Source organism: Cryptomeria japonica, chromosome 2, assembly GCF_030272615.1.
Source record: "Cryptomeria japonica chromosome 2, Sugi_1.0, whole genome shotgun sequence".
NCBI classification, from domain to species: domain Eukaryota; kingdom Viridiplantae; phylum Streptophyta; class Pinopsida; order Cupressales; family Cupressaceae; genus Cryptomeria; species Cryptomeria japonica.
This window is the reverse complement of record NC_081406.1, coordinates 499958009-499970767: the sequence shown is the minus strand read 5'-3', so window position 1 is coordinate 499970767 and position 12759 is coordinate 499958009. Positions and strand designations below refer to the sequence as shown.

General features: G+C 35.9%; 1 long non-coding RNA gene across 2 annotated transcripts; it reads left to right on the top strand.

The window, feature by feature from the left end:
- The first annotated feature begins 4029 nt into the window (after positions 1-4029).
- LOC131078905 (uncharacterized) lies at positions 4030-9905 on the top strand. Of its 2 annotated transcripts, none has more exons than XR_009113871.2 (2): positions 4030-4307; positions 9565-9905. It is a non-coding gene; the product is annotated as an uncharacterized LOC131078905 (long non-coding RNA). The 2 variants fall into 2 exon arrangements; XR_009113870.2 differs by having other exon boundaries at positions 9559-9905.
- Positions 9906-12759: the final 2854 nt, after the last annotated feature.

Sequence of the window (12759 nt, the reverse complement as noted above, 5' to 3'; positions counted from 1 at the left end):
ATAAACAAAGCAAGGATGCAAATACTATAATTAAAGGTTTGAGGGATTTTCGGGAGAAAGAGAGAACCAACATTCTTGCAAGAGACTTTCTTAAAGACAAGTTGAAGTGGACATGACATATCCAACAAGCAAACATGATTGGAAAGAGGATAGATGGAGGAAGATATAGACATGTTAGAGTCACCTTGAAAAACTTAGAAGCTAAGAATATGATTCTAAAAAACATAGGGCTACTTAGAGGTACACACATTTATTTAGATGAAGATCTAATCTTTGACCAACAAGAAGAACAAATGAAAGAATGGGAGAAAGTGAAAGTTGTAAGAAATGAAGGAAAGTGGGCATGGCTGAAAAACGAGAAAGCTCAAATCAGTGATCGTTTTTCAAACAAGAAATAGGGATTAGGGCCCCCCCAAGCATACTTACATATTGTAAGTTGGAGAGGATATCCATGGAGAAGAGGACTTGGATTGGGGCCCATAGCAAAAGGAAAAGACATTATCATTCTTACAGAAACACATGAATATGATGGCTGCAAAGTTCTAGATTTTGAAGGATATAAAAAAGTATCAGTATGGAACAAAGGAAGCGATGTAGGAAAAGGTCATGAGGGGGTTATGGTTCTAATAGATGAGAAGTAGCATGGAATAGTAAGAGTTGAAAAAGAAGATGCAGATAAGCAATACATATTGCTGCAAATAAAAAAAATGAGGCAACTTTTAGATTGGTTGCTTGCTACTTTGCTCTGAAAAATTCAAAGTTCTACAAGAAAAGGAATTTAGACAACGAAGATCCGTATGCTTCATTAAAAAAAGATATCTCTATTTTTAGCACACTTGGAAACATTGTGCTAATGGGCGACTTCAATGCAAGAACAACTAATAATCAGTCCCTCCAGTTGAATAGTGAAAAAAGAGGGGAAAACAACCCTTTGTGGTTGGAGGAAGGTGGTGGTCAATATTGGGAAAGAACTTCACAAGATGGTATTGGCAATGTAAATCAGTTTGGGGCAGAATTATTGGGGATTTGTAGTGTGTTTGAAATGGTTATATGTAATGGCATGAGATTTTGGTGAAGGTCAGGGGGTATCACGTGCAAAACTCATAATGGTCAAAGTGTGGTAGACTATGTGATTTGCTCCTAGAGTTTTATATGTAGAGTGTTGGAGTTAGATATTGGGGACAACCCTATTGAGATGAAATTTAATCATTTACCTCTTCGTGTTAAACCAAACATTTCTCCAAGTAGCCAACACAATAAAGGAGTCCAAAACATGCAAAAGAAGATCCTTCCCAAGGGTAAAGTCATCATAAATCAAGAGAATAGATAAATCTTTAGCACTGCCCTTAAGAAACATTTCAATGATCTAACTAATAACATAGAGGATAAAGAAATCGATGGGATGAGTGTCCACATTCACAATAGTTTGCTAATCCCGATAATTCATAAGACTCTAAGTGCATGCAAAATGTCTCACCCCAAGCAGGGTGTTGCAAACACTTTTCTAGCAAATCCGTGGTATGATGAAGAATGTAAAGCAACCAAGAGATCGCTAAAAGACAGTGGAATGGACAGGGAACACAAGAAAAAATATGAAAAATTGGTGCAGTGTAAAAAAGGAGAATTTGTAAATGAAAGAAGGAATGAACTAATCTCTCTTGGGGAACATAATCCCAAAGGTTTTTGGAGGGAATTGCAACAAAAGAGAATGAACATTGAAAACAATATCTCAGATGCCAAATGGTTAGAGTATGCTAGGCTCCTTTATGAATAGATTCACGAGAAGAACCTCCCACATGTGGTTAACACATCCATGTAGCTTTTCATGGTAGATGATATTATGCAAGGAATACAATTTTTAGTGTGTGGTAAAGCACAAGACATAGATGGGTTGCAGGTTGAACTTTTAAAATGGGAGAGTGAAACTCTTTCCCCTCACATAAAAATAATTTTCAATGATGTCAATCAAGTTGGTTTTCCAAAGGAGTGGACAACCAGTGTGGTTATCCCACTCTTCAAAAGTGGGGATATTAATCATCCATCTAACTACTACACAATTATGGTTAATCCCCTCTTTGGCAAGCTCTTTGGGAGCATGATAGAATGAAGGATCAACAATTGGGCAGAAAATGAAGGAAAAAGGGCAAAATGACAAGCTGGCTTTAGGTCTAGACATTCTACTATTGACCACTGCATCACCCTTAGACACTTGATAGAAATTTTTTGGGATACTCAAGGTGAAGAAGCTTATTGCTATTTTGTAGACTGTAAGAAAGCTTTTGGCATGGTACCTAGTGACAAACTATGACATAGAATGAAAGAATTAGGTGTCCCAGATGAATATAGAGAGCTTGTTCATAGACTATATGAGAATGTTAGTGCGAAAATCAGAACAAGTGAAGGTATGCCAGATTTCTCAGGTAGTGAGTGACACTGAAGTTAAGCAAGGTTGCCCTCTATCTCCTACACTCTTTGGTCTATACATTGATAAGTTGGAAGCGTGGTTAAACAAAACAAATGGAGATGGTTTCATTTGGCAGGGTATGTGGTGAAACTACATTTATATGCAGATGATCTTATCCTAATCTCAAAAACAACTCATGGGTTGAGAGAACATCTCAAGGCTGTAGAACACTTTTGTCAGGAAGTTGGGATGCAAGTGAACATCTCCAAGACCAAATTCATGATTTTCTCACTATGTAGAAAATATATAATCAAATTACCTTTATCTTTGAAGATAACCCACTAGAAATTGTAAAAGAATACAAGTATCTTGGGATTGACTTCCACTATAAGCTCAATTGGGAGACTTGTAGAACAAAAAGGATACAAGGAGGTTGGAAAGCCTCATACTTACTCCAAAATAGGTGTAGAAAAATTGAGATTTGGGATTGGAAAACTAAGAAAATTATTTTTGGTTTGCTAGTTACACCGGTTGTTCTTTATGGTTGTGAAGTGTGGGGAAGTAGCATGTCAAGCTGCAGCTGGATACAACTAGAAAGAATCCAAAAGCATCTAATAACCGACAATCTCAAAGTTAAATCCATAGTCCCATATGAAATCCTTTTGGCTGAAGCAGGAACTTTCCCATTGGAGGCATCAACAATCATTCAACTAATAAGTTATTTAAAGAAGGTTGAAAACATGGATAACCATCGCTGGCCCAAAATGGTTATGGAAGGGGTGCTAAGTCATAGGAAAAAAATGTGGATGAAGCATAACAACACATGGATGAACAAGTGGGGCGTCAATTTGCAAGAATGTCTTAACACTAATGATGGAATAAAAAGTTACGTGATTGATAAATTTAGGATTGCCATGTGGACAAATCAGATTGGGCGGAAAAAAAACATACTATATCAAAGAGTTTAACCCAACAAAAGATCATGGTGAAAAACCATATCTAGGGGCAGCTATTAAAGGGAAAGTGAGGTTGTTGGTTGCACAATTGAGGACGAGATCACACCATCTTAGATGTGAAATCGGTAGGATGGAAGATGCCCAAAGAAACTTGGGAAGAAAGAGTTTGCATTTTCTGCAATAAGGGAGTAGTGGAAATGGAATGGCATTTCATCATGGAATGCACAACTTATGAGGATATTCGTAATCAATACAAAGATAGTTTGAAGGTTGACAACATGCATCAACTTTTCAAAGAAGATAGGATTAATCAAACAACTAGCCTACTAGTTAAGATTAATAGCAGGAGATCTGACATGGAACAGGGTTTCAAAAGAAATTAAAGTTGGATACCTTGGTCCCATAGACTGTTTAGTCTCATGAACGTCATTAAAATCTTTCATTCATCCAATCGAAAGAAACTCCCTAGCAAAATAAAAAAGTGATTAATCAAAAAAGAAAAAAAATTGTAAAAATTAGAAAAGTGCAAACTATAAAATAAATGTCTAATTTTTGTTGGCCTTGCAAACAAATTAATTATATTTTGATGAAACAAAACATAGTCTTATGCCTATAAGAGAGGACTTAAAAAATTGTAAACCTGAACATATTGAAAACACATGGCAAGAGGACTCCGCTACAAAATGTTCAAAATTCGTTATACACGTCGATCACTCTGACCAATAGGCGTCTTCCAATGACGTGTAGATCCTACCATTTTGACCGTGTACTTAATCAAAGTAGGACCAGGGTTAAAAGTAAACCCTTCCCATCCTGCATTATTTGAGTGTCTATTTATATAAAGCCTTGTTTTCATCAATTCTGATTCTTTCATTGGTGTGGAAAAGACTGTAGCGTGTGTAATAAACAGATCGGCGGGAGGGTTCTCATATCAGACTCAATCCAAGGTAGCCCATCTTAAGAATTTCTGGAAAAGCATTTCATTTCTGGTGATTTTTAATCAAGGGGGTTATTTTGCTTCAATCGTACATTTGGGTTACAATTTTTTCGTTAAAGATATTTTTTGTCGGATGGCTCTAAGCAAGGGATTTTGTACCTTTTTTAAGATTCTTTTGGTTCCTGTAATTTTGTTGAATCGATGACTAATCTGGGCTTATTTGTATGTTGTAGTTTAATTTTTAATTTTCTTTTTAAATTTAGTTTTTTTAAGGGTTTAACAGATTGAATTGGTTATATTATCTGTTTAATCTAAAGTGCCATGAAACTGCTGATTTGAGTAGATGAATTTTTTGGGCTAGAAAATGAAATTGTGTTTTTAGATCTTTTAGTATTTATGAATTTTCGATCGTTTGCTTCCGGGATCGCAGATAGTAATTTTAAATTGTGATAAAGTATATAATGCAACTTGAGCTTATTGGGAATGTCTGGAAGGATCAAATCGTATGTGTGAATTTCCATGTTTAGATGCGTTGACTATTGGTATCTATTCCGTAGAACTCATCTGGGATTTGCAGCTTGTTTTGCTGTTGAGGTAAAGGCTAGGCTGTACCCAGAGTTTGGTGCAGTACGTTAAGTCAATTTTACATATTAAGATTTCATTTGGGAACATCATTTAAGGCTGGGGTATAAGTAACGGTGCGATTTGGTAAATTCTTCTTTTGTGGGAATTGACCTTAGACTTAGTTGGTATGATCTGGGGAGAGTTCTCGTTTTAGACTTAGCTCAGACTAGCAGCTTGCCAATGGGATTTTGCAACATCTAGAGAGCTGAATACATTGTTTTACCTAATTTTTAGGTTATCATGCTTCCCGGGATACTGTGCAGGTAGAGTCTGTTGGACAGATCTGGTGTAAGAACCTCAACTAAATGCACAAATGATAAACCCAAAAATTCTCCAGCCATAAATAATGTTTGGGAATTTTTTAATATTTTCTCCAAACAACACACATGCAAATTAAAATTTACCAGGCTAATGTAAATTACTAGGCATATCCTACATGCAAATCGGATGACTCCTTTGATGACCCTGATGGCAGTTTGAAACATGATCTGCTGGTTAAGATTTTCCGTTCCTAAGATGGTTAGATTGCCCCGCTTGAAGGTTTCTGTCTCTTAATGCCACAAGCTGCTGTATACAGCTGTCACATCTCTAAGTTTTTTTATTTTTAATCTGAGCTGTGCCTTCTCTCTTCTCCCACACTTCTTATATTCCATGCTTCCCCTTTTCCATTCCTCACTCATAGGTAATCTTGTTAACCAACAAGTCTAAGACAATTGAATCTGACGCAGATAACTAGCAGTTCCAGCAAGGAATGCTCACCCCAACTCAAGCGTCCTATTCCATTAGTTAACTACTCTTAATGAAGTGATTACAACCTATCTATCTGCTATTCGTATGCTGCCAGCCAGCCACTCAATGCTATGGTCTGTAGGAGTGAACCCAATGTTCCTTTAATGCCAAAAAGGGGACATTACAAGTTCCTCCTCCACAAATTTGCTTGCCTTCAAGAAAGACAAGACTGGCTGATCTAAGATGTCAGCCAATTCCTAAGTGACATTCTTATGCCAAAAAGGGGACATTACAAGTTTCTCCTCCACTCTACAAGATACTCCATCAGGATACAATTCCTCGACTCCTTTTTCCTGTGTGTCAATAATTGCATCCAAGACTGATAGAAGCTTTCCATTATTGCCAACAACACGTACCTCTGTCATATAGAACTCAACTCCTTGCACAAAATATCCTTCAATCTGTCCAAGATCCATGCCAATTTTTTTTTCAAGTTTGACTGATTCAGGCAATTCTTTCTTGTAACCGGACATATTTTCACTCTTGTTTAAATAGCCATCAGAATGGTCGCAGTGTCTGAGACAAAATCTAGATATTCATGCTCTATCATCAAGGTTCCATAAACACTTGCAACATTGCATGCTTGAGGAGAAGCAACACATGCAAGGTTCTGCCACATAGGCCTATGGCTAGAGGAAAGGTCTCTATGTGCCTTTAGCAGTAGTTTAAATTATAAAATTGAACTCCCCCAATGGAGAGTTCTTTATTGCTAACATTAGTCCTTAAGAGAGCTGGTGCTTAAGATATGTCAACAATAACATCAAAAAAGTATATGGAATAAGCTCCAGATTATGTATTTTCTCTTACCATTCTTGCTGTTCCTTGTACAAAAATTGCAAAGGAAGCAATTTCATCGATGTAGTATCACAGTTAACTAGCAATGAGTATGGTAATCTGTACTCACCATGGACCCTGAATGGATGATAACGTGGTGCTTTTGAAAGGAGCTGCTAGCTTACCTTGATAGTGCTGGTATTATCCTCCTGCAATTGCTAAGGTTCATGCTTAGCCATCTGCATCTCCGTTGTTCTGATTCATTAGTTTCATAACTGGTTTCCTCTTCATCGTTTTGCTCAAAGCAGTCCAATTTCTTTTGGATGAAATCATCAAATGTATGTATAAAGTTCTGCTTGTGTGTACTTGAATTGTCCTACCACCACCTGCGAAAGACTCCTTCCAAGTAAAGGGTAGGAAATTTAATTGCTTTCTCCTCATACATAGGACTTAGTGAGAAGTAGGTGTCTAGCTATTGGATCCAAGTTTGGGCTGAAGCTTTATTTGATTCATCAAATGAAGGGATGGTGAGCTTCCTCAATCTGCTTTGTAGATCTTTGTAAGGTCAGTTTGAGATGGGTGTCCTTTCATTTTTGGTCTTGTTTATTGACATCAATGTATTTGAAGGAGATGTTTGCTCAAAATTCAGCATTCTTGCCCTCATTTTTGACATGGAGAATGACCAAGTCATCCTTCTGTCCATGGTTTCTCTTTGCAAGAAAGTGAGTTTTGGTAGTTCAGTACCAGTGACGGATTTTAATGGGGTGTTATAGTTTTCCTTTGAAGATAAGGATTCCCCTTGTGCCTCATTACCTAAGGCATAGTGGCATGTTTTGGTCAGGGCATCAACATACTCTGGGCAAAGAGATTGATGAGTTCCTTCAATGATCTCATCATGTTGAAAACTTCCTGTGCGTTGTCTTCATTTGATATCTTCGATTTTCTTAATGGGAATGCTACTCCTATTGGTTTTATAGGCCTCCTGGCTAAAGTTTTGTTGTTTGTACACTGGCCTATAGTACACATCATGATAAGGGCACAGGGTTGGAAATCTCCTCATTGGTTTCCATGTGACAGATTAATATCAAATTTGCGAAATTAAGGGTCACAGCTATATTATTATATTACAAATGCCAATCTTCTGTCTCTATCCATTTTTGAGTCCAGCTAGTGATTATTATGTTGTGGTCCTAAGTCCAATTGTCAGCTTGCTATAAATTCAATAGCACAAACTTTGAATTCTGAATGGTTAGATGTTTTTCCTGTCTTAAATATAGGACAAAGATCTCTTTAAAAGTTTTGATTAGGTGATAGGCTTTCCCCTGTAGGCTTTTTGTGGCCATTATCTCCTTCCAACAACTCTATTGTTGAGATGCTGGAACTTTTAAAAATGGCCATGAGAAGAACAGCTGGAAGGTTTAGGATTATGGCCTCTACCAAATTGCTCTTATTAGTAGCCAGTGTAACACGTATCAAAAATATACTGAGGCATTATTTAATATTCTTGAAGTGCTCATGCACCCATCTCCACCTCCCTGCTGACTCCTATTTGTCGGTTCTATAAACCTTGCTTCTGTTTACTGCTACCTTTTGTCTTGTATCTTCTTGGCTTTCAGTTGCCTATTTCCATTTGATAAAAGAAGGTTTTCTTCATGTAGTTGTGTATAAATTTATGGGTGGTATGTAGACTGCTCCACACTTCCTCAAATGGTGATTTTGTATGTAGCCCAAATAGCTTCTATATGCTCACTCGATGCACTAACCCCACAAGCTACGCCAGTTATTTCAGCTGCCTTTGAAAGCTATTTACAAAACATGATCGATAGAAAAGCATTTCATATGTCTGGCTCATTACACTCTGCCCTTTCATGTCATGGAAAATTTTAATATGGTGCATATATATATATTAAGGATGAGCTCTTTTAAACAATAAAATATAGGACACTAAAGGATGAGAGTATCTATGCTCGTGAAGTTGAAATATGTTGTTTGTTCATTCCTGCTTATTCCAATTTTTATTTTTTCCCTTTTTAGGTTGTAGTTAGTTATTGAAATTTATCAAACACTCCATTCAAATGTTCTGTAATCTATTTGTTTTGGAATATCACAGAGATTTTGATTCACACATTAATGTATCCCAGGACTAGGACTTAAAAATGGCCAATTGAAAGTACAAAACTATATAAAGGAATTGTATATTATATCCTTGTGAATTAAAACCTTCACTTGGCTTAACATATTTGCTCACCCCATTACTTTTTAAATAGTTCAGGTGATAGTTTGTTAGATTTCTTTGAAGACCAATCTCAGATTGCATACACAGCACACTTTGAACTTCGTGCAATCATAAGAGGTCTCCAACTATTGTTCCTGATTGTGTGTTGCTTTTGCTAACAAAAGACTCAATCTGTCCAAAATTTCAGGGGCAATGCTAGGATCATTCACCAAAACTAGAGAATTTTTGGGGGAATGTTCTTAGTATTTGAAATTTGTTTTCAGTATATTACGAACCAGATTATTCTTCACATGTGGCAAGGTGCAGTATATGGAAGAAGCTTGTGCATCCTTCTAGGTCCACATATACCTCATCACAGTGGAATAGACTCTTTAATTTATATGATTTTGATCTGTGTGGGGATTCTTACAAGACTCCTTATCTGAGATGTTTACAACCATTTCTTGTAGTATTTTCAATAATGCCTGGTTAGTGCCCTCTCCAGACACATCCTGACTAATATTCAAGCTTTATGGTTGTCTGAGAAGCCTTCATTCAGTTGCAAGCACAGCAAAATGATTAAAGAGGAACCGGTTTTATTTTGCTTGTTAATCATTGAGTTCTCTTTGGATGATGCAAGATTGCACTGCAGTGTGCTTCTGCATCAGCAGACTCTTACATTTTTCTTCTCTAACTTGCTAAATAATGTGTAAAATGTTATGAATAAATTGTATTCACACTGATTTGTGTACCCAATTCTGTGTTTTCTTTGCATGTTTTTAGCTGCAAAAGTATTATCATCTCAAACTAGTTGTTTTGTGTGGAATAGTTGAAAGTAACCCAATTGTTGTTTATCAAGTTTCAGATTCAAAATGGTGTCAAGGGGTGGTGATAATCCTCCTAGGGGTAGTGCGGCAGCTGCTGGGATGCGAAGGAGGAGAATGACAGGTGCTGGAGCTGGAAGCAGCAACAGCAGCAATATGCTGAGGTTTTATACTGATGATGCTCCAGGACTAAAAATCACACCTACTGTGGTATTAGTGATGAGCCTTGGTTTCATTGGTTTTGTAACTACTCTACATGTAATTGGTAAACTCTACCAGTATAGGACCGGAGGAATGTGATGATATTCAGAATCTGGCTAGAAAACGGAGTTGGAGTAGCAAATGTATTTTTTTCTAATAAAGAGAACTTAATTTTGAGTAACTGAAGTCCTAAGTGTTCTGCTACAAACATGCCTCATGATGATTTTAGTGATTTCAGATTTGTATGGATAGAATTTATTTCTAATTCCCTTCAAGTTTTGAAGAATGCTCCGTTTTAAGTTTTTGATATATAATTCATTTGATAAGAGCCTTGCAGTTTTCAATTTATTGCTTAGCACATTCACTCACAATGGAGCATAGTGTTGAATTGTAGATTATGCAAGCTGCATGTTGTTACGCTGTTGAAGATCCTACAAAATTTATATTTGGGTTAAATTTTGTAATATACTAATATGTGATATTGATGTACAATTAGATGATTAGGCTCATCTGTCTAAGCCTTTGTTTTCTGATATCTCACCTAACACGTAACATAGGCTACAACTCGTTTTTTATCCTTCCTTTTAAACTGTTAGTATTTCTGATGACAAAGGGGGGTAAAAGCCAAATCGCTACAAAGGTGGATGCTCCTGATTGTGCTATGAGATGGGGGGCGGGAGGGAATCCTTTAATGCCTTGGGCACTGTGAAAGGTTCCATATTTTTTTAAGGAAGAGGATGAGATATTGAAGTTTTTTTCCAAACAAGCATGGCTAAACCTGTCGTGTCTATTTTCTGAACTTGAAAATAAATAGAACCATCCTTGTAAATGTATTAAAAGAACATTTTACACTTGTCAATACAATAAGAGTAGGTTGGCTTGGCATTTACCAAAGTCAGTGGTAAATTTGGTAATGAACTTGGCAAACAGTTGTCTTGTTCTCTTCGAATGTACACACTGAAATTCTCACTGCATTTAGAGAATGCTTTTTGGTTCTTCTTTTGAGGTCAAACTCTTCATGTGGACAATTTTGGAACTCTCAGCACATTGAGGTTTGAATGTGGACCTTAAATTTGGTGTTGCTTAGCTCTCAGCCTGCCGAGGCTTTGCACCTAGGTCTTAAGCCTGGTAAAATTGCCTCCACTAGTAAACCCAGCCCGATGGATTCAAACATTTGGATGTGTGCCTTATCTGCCGTTGATATGGTGGGTTGTACGGTTTACTTTTATAATTACTCAGGTGCAGAAGCAGGAGTGAAAAAATGAACATTTGCCTAAACTGTTAATTTTGCAGATGCAAAGTGTAAATGACTGCTGTTTTAAAATTATTCTTGAATTGTTACATCCTATTCTACTGTTTAAATTTCACTATAATAATTGCCTTCACAGTAATCACTACATACAAGTCTACTATTATTAATGTTTTAAAATTCTTTTTGAATTGCTAGCATCATATGGTCTTGATTGACCAAGAAACAAAGTGATCAGATAAAAGAGGGGGGAAATCCTTGTTAAGTATCAAAAGACCAACAATATATGATGCCCCCAAGAGAGTGAGCAACACAAGTGCCAACTAAAGTAAAAAACACCATAAATCACTAGAAAGGATGAGAAGAAAGGGCAATCGAAGGACACAATTGAGACGTAAAAAACACCATAAATCACTAGAAGGATGAGAAGAAAGGGCAATCGAAGGACACAATTGAGACCATATTAGGCTATTCGTATGGATTTGTTCTTAATAGTAATATAAATATAAGAAATAAACATTTTGGAACAAATTAACATTTTGGGCCACCATAATGATGATGTGTTAGGGAGAGGATCTAGTAGTTGAGTTCTATTATTTCATGTCTCTCAAAATCTTATGTGGAAGTTCAAATCACTTTCCATTTTTACAGCAACTACTTGTCAAATCTCCTGTTTATAACGTAGATTTCAGCACCACATAATCAAATATGATGCGACATCAGCATGTCTTTTGTTCAGGTGTCCAAAATGGCCCAAAAAAAATCAATGATTGGAAGTTGTAAACTAAATTATGTTGTATTGGTGTGCTCATGTCACATTTGTCACATGATTTGTTGCTTTTTAGATCAAAGTTATATATTTCATTCAATTATGAGTAATCATCAATAATGCTAACAATTTTAAAGTCACAACTATTGCTCCTATATTATTAGAAGTATTGGACATTAAATCAACAAATGTTATAACAATTATTGGAACATGTTCAACTATTAGATCCTTCCTCTTATAATTGAAAACACAAAATAAAAGCAAATATAAAAGAAAAAACAAAAAAAACACAATAAAAAAAATGATATGCATGAAGTAAACTAGAAAATTACAAAATGAAAATAAAAAAATATCACAAGGAAATGCATCAAGGAGACGACGAAAATAAAAATGAAAAAAAGGTTAAAAATGAAAAAAAAAAAGAAAAAAAAGAAAATGATAATACCTCAAGTGCATAGCTAGGATGATAACCAGTTCAATGGGTTTCAATACCGTGGTCATAGGCTTATTCATCAAAGAAGACAAGCTGATTACTTACTTCCAAATTTATTAATTATTATACAACTTTTAATTTGAAATGGGCAAGATGTCTATGTAAATGCCTAAAATCATATATATGCATACAGGGCAGCTTGAGATAGTCTAGCAAATGAACCACATTACATGAATGAGCTTTCAGCTTATCTAAACTTGATGGAGTCCCAAATCGTTCTATAGAGCCCTTCCCTACTTCCTTTTCATTTTTTCTAACCATTTGCTATACTCACATGGTTACTCATCTTTTGGAAAATTAATGTTTTGTATCTTAAGTTATGTAATTTTCCTTGTATAAGTCGAACAATTTACCGATCATAAGGGCAATTCATAAAATAGTCCTAGTAATTTCTTGTAAAATAGGTGATTTATAATTAAAATCTTGCTTCTTGTTTCATTGATTGTATAATTTCTACATTAATTTGACTTTTGAACTTGAGTTTAATGAATCCTGGGTTGTACCAATATAGATAAGATTTCATT